The sequence below is a fragment of the Triticum aestivum genome, chromosome 5D (genome assembly GCF_018294505.1).
Source record: "Triticum aestivum cultivar Chinese Spring chromosome 5D, IWGSC CS RefSeq v2.1, whole genome shotgun sequence".
NCBI classification, from domain to species: Eukaryota; Viridiplantae; Streptophyta; class Magnoliopsida; order Poales; family Poaceae; genus Triticum; species Triticum aestivum.
The window spans coordinates 502968763-502971908 of record NC_057808.1 but is presented as its reverse complement, the minus strand read 5'-3'; the positions used below and the strand labels follow the sequence as shown (position 1 = coordinate 502971908).

The following is a 3146-nucleotide window of genomic DNA, read 5'->3' as shown; positions in this document are numbered from 1 at the left end:
TAACAACCTTACTTTCTTGTTGAAACTACTTAATTCACCAAAAACACCATTTTTGTTTCAGTTTCAGATACTACCTACGTGATCTTCTATGTGCACATAACTTAAAAAGATCGCTAGTATGAAAAGTGACTTGCTTCATACTTCTCTATTCTGAGTGATTTGATTTCATCCTCAGAGCAACATGGCTTTTAGGACAGTGGATCAATCAAAAGTACGTACTGACTAATCTTCTACTCCCTCCGTCCGGAAATACTTGTCGGAGGAATGGATGTATCTAGATGTATTTTAGTTTTAGATACATCCAATTTTTATTCATTTCTCCGACGAGTAATTCCGGACGGAGGGAGTATAAGGTAACTCAATGTTCTAGAAGAGACGGACTTCTCCAAGTAACTAAATCCAACACATTACAAAAGATGCATAGTATGGGAATATGTCTTCTCACACTTAAAGGAACATGTACTTACACAAGGCAAATATAGTGCTATAGATGAGAGTTCAAAAATGCTCACCTCATATGCACATTTTGAAACCAGAGTTTCGAACGGCTCGGTCAATGTGACGACCCCAGTTATTCCTAGTTCCTTCAACCGTGGCACATGACTGGGAAAAGGAACTGCCCCTATCCATCCTGGATCGATACAAATTAAAATTAGTCCAATGTGCTGGAATTTTGTCTATTTTGGGCCGAGCCCAATAGCAGTTTTAGAAATACTAGATACACCTTGCCGCACGCTTGACGCCCAAGCTGCCCGCCTCATCACGCCCGTCAGAGACCATCTCGCCGCCGACACCCGCCTCGTCACCGACGCCCCTCTCCTCCTCCCGCCCGAAAGGAAGTGCCAGGGGCATCTCGACGCCCCTCACCCCGTACGGCTCACCGCTGACGCCCCTCTCCTCCTCCCGCCCGAAGGGAGGCACCAGCAGCATCTCATCGATGCCCCTCACCCCGTCGTGCTGGCAGCTGCCCCCCACCTCCTCCCACACCAGCGGCAGCGGCAGGTGTATGCCTCTGTATGCACAGGAATACCCATGATTTGGATGGAAAAAATATATACATGTCAGCCCAGAGCAAACGCAGGCCCATGCGCCCAGCCCACGAAATCTCGTCTCCTCGCACCGACGCCTCCACAACTCCACTCCTCGTCTCCTCGCACCGTTCCCACAGGCACGCAGCGTTCGTAGACAAGCATGTCGCAGCGCCGCCGGAGGCCGATGTCAACCGCCGGAGGCGACCTTGGCGGTGGCGCCCCGCCCCCCGCGCCGGCGGAGCCCGGCCCCCCGCCCGCCCCTCATCTTCGGCCCGGAGGGAGCAGCAGCTGAGCAGGGACGGGCGACCCTGGCGGCGGCACCCTGGCACCCGCGCCGGCGGCGCTCGGACCCCCACCCGCCCCTCCTCTTCGGCTCGGAGGGAGCAGCAGCCGAGCAGGGACGGGCGACCCTGGCTGCGGCGCCCCACCCCCTGCAGCACATAAACAAAAGTTGCTACGACCTCCGCCCTGGCCCCCAATTTGAGAATTTCTTGATTTGCTCCAATTTACTAGATGCAATTAGTCGATCTATTTAACAGATGCAAGTATTTAAATTTATGTTTCCCTTGTTTTCCTAATGTAGATGAAGAGTGGAATTGTTGGCAGTAGCATTTTTGCAATGTGGGAAAAGGCTTCAAAGGCAAGGAAAACAGATGAAGTATCAACACCGAATCAGACAGCAGATGCATCCAGTACTTGTACTTCTCCTGTTCATCTTGAGAGCAATTTGCAATTGGTGTTATGGCAAGAACCGGAAAGTAGAGGAGAAACCTCAACACCTCATGTAGAAGATGATGAATCTATTGATGAAGATGATGAACCGATGCAAGCAGATTTCGAGGCACTGGAACATGATCCTAGAAAGCGGATTCCCATCTCAGTGTATGCTGTCAGTGACCAAGATAGAGTAAGAACGAGATATATTGAGATGGGGTCATGTCAGCCAAAGAATCATAAGTTCAAGTTACAAATAAAAGTGGAAAAGAGCGTCGCTTTTGCCGTGTTTGGTTCAAACAATTTCCATGGATTGAGTATAGTGTGGAAAAACATAGAGCTTTCTGCTTTGTTTGCTATTTGTTCAAGGATAAGACAAGATGTCCCGGTGGAGATGCTTTTGTGAAGAGGGATTTAATAACTGGAACATGAAGTCGAGATTGAAGAAACATGAAGGTGAGGTTAGTAGTGCTCATGCTGAAGCTCAAGAGAAGTATGATAGGTTCACTACACCACAAACATCAATTCGGGAGTCTATTGCTTCAAACACCTCACAATACAAGGCTTTGTATAAACAGCGTTTGACATGGACACTCAAGTGTGTGAGATTTCTGTTGCGCCAAGGCTTGGCATTTAGAGGACATGATGAAAGTGAAGACTCACTAAATAAAGGAAATTTCCTTGAGCTTCTAAATTGGCTAGCAGGAAATTTTGAAGAGGTTGACAGGGTTGTTCTCAAGAATGCTCCACAGAACTGCAAGATGACTCGCCATGATATACAACAAGAGGTGATAAAATGTTGTGCACAAGAGACTACTAAACTAGTCATTGAAGAACTTGATGGTGGTCATTTTGCAATACTTGCAGATGAGTCTACTCATGTGTATCAGAATGAACAGTTGGTTGTTTGCTTGCGTTATGTTGATAAGAATGGAAGGGCGGTTGTAAGATTTCTTGGTCTTGCTCATGTTGAAGATACTACCGCTTTGACACTAAAAGCCGCAATTCAGAAAATGCTTATGTAATACAATTTGACCTTTGCAATGGTTCGTGGGCAAGGATATGATGGAGCTAGTAATATGAGAGGTAATGCTAATGGTCTGAAAAAACTGATTATGGATGAGTCCCCTTCTGCCTACTATGTTCATTATTTTGCCCATCAACTACAGTTAACTCTTGTTGTTGTTGCTAAGGAGAGTGGTGATTGTACTTGGTTCTTTCAGCAGCTTGCACACTTGTTAAATGCTCTTGGCATGTCTTGTAAAAAGATGAGAATGCTATGGATAGCTGTAACGCCCACGATGCGGCTATATCTCCCACGTGTCGAGGCATTAAGTCAAGTGACAAGTTCTCTACAACCGCACATTAACAAATTCCCATCTGCCTCATAACCGCGGGCAC

The 3146-nt window shown here is 47.1% G+C and overlaps 1 long non-coding RNA gene across 1 annotated transcript; it reads left to right on the top strand.

The window, feature by feature from the left end:
• Positions 1-1103: 1103 nt before the first annotated feature.
• LOC123125782 (uncharacterized) lies at positions 1104-2937 on the top strand. The gene is made up of 2 exons (XR_006461488.1): positions 1104-1481; positions 1615-2937. It is a non-coding gene; the product is annotated as an uncharacterized lncRNA (long non-coding RNA).
• The last annotated feature ends 209 nt before the right edge of the window (positions 2938-3146 follow it).